Source organism: Octopus bimaculoides, chromosome 13 (genome assembly GCF_001194135.2).
Source record: "Octopus bimaculoides isolate UCB-OBI-ISO-001 chromosome 13, ASM119413v2, whole genome shotgun sequence".
NCBI classification, from domain to species: Eukaryota; Metazoa; Mollusca; class Cephalopoda; order Octopoda; family Octopodidae; genus Octopus; species Octopus bimaculoides.
The window spans coordinates 15,916,813-15,917,393 of NC_068993.1; positions in this window are offsets into that span (position 1 = coordinate 15,916,813).

A 581-nucleotide genomic window follows, 5' to 3' on the forward strand; every position below is an offset into this window, starting at 1 on the left:
AGGGAGGGAGGGAGGATGGTGTAGTTGATGATGACGATGTTGATGATGAAGACGATGACGACGATGATGATGATGATGACAATGATGATGATGATGATGATGATGACGACGACGACGATGAAGATGGGAAGGAGGACGGGGAGTAGGAAAAGGGAGGGAGGGTGGTGTGGTTGATGATGACGATGTTGATGATGAAGATGATGACGACAGTGATAATGACAATATTGATGACGACGATGACGACGACGTTGATCATGATGACAATGATGATGATGATGATGATGACGACGACGAAAACAGTAATGATGACGACGACGACGTATGTGATGATGATGATGATGATGGTGAAGGTGACGCTGCAGCTACTGCTGCTGCTGCTGATGATGATGATGATGTTGGCGATGATGAAAGTACAGAAGACGGTAGTCGAGATGGAGAAGGAGGTGAGGCGGTGCCGCTATTGATGCTGGTGGCGGAGACGATAACATAAGGATGAGGACGCTGCGCATGATGATGAACATTGTGATGGAGATGGCTGCAGTTGTGAAGTGGTGTTGTTGTTAGTGATGCTGCTGATAGCA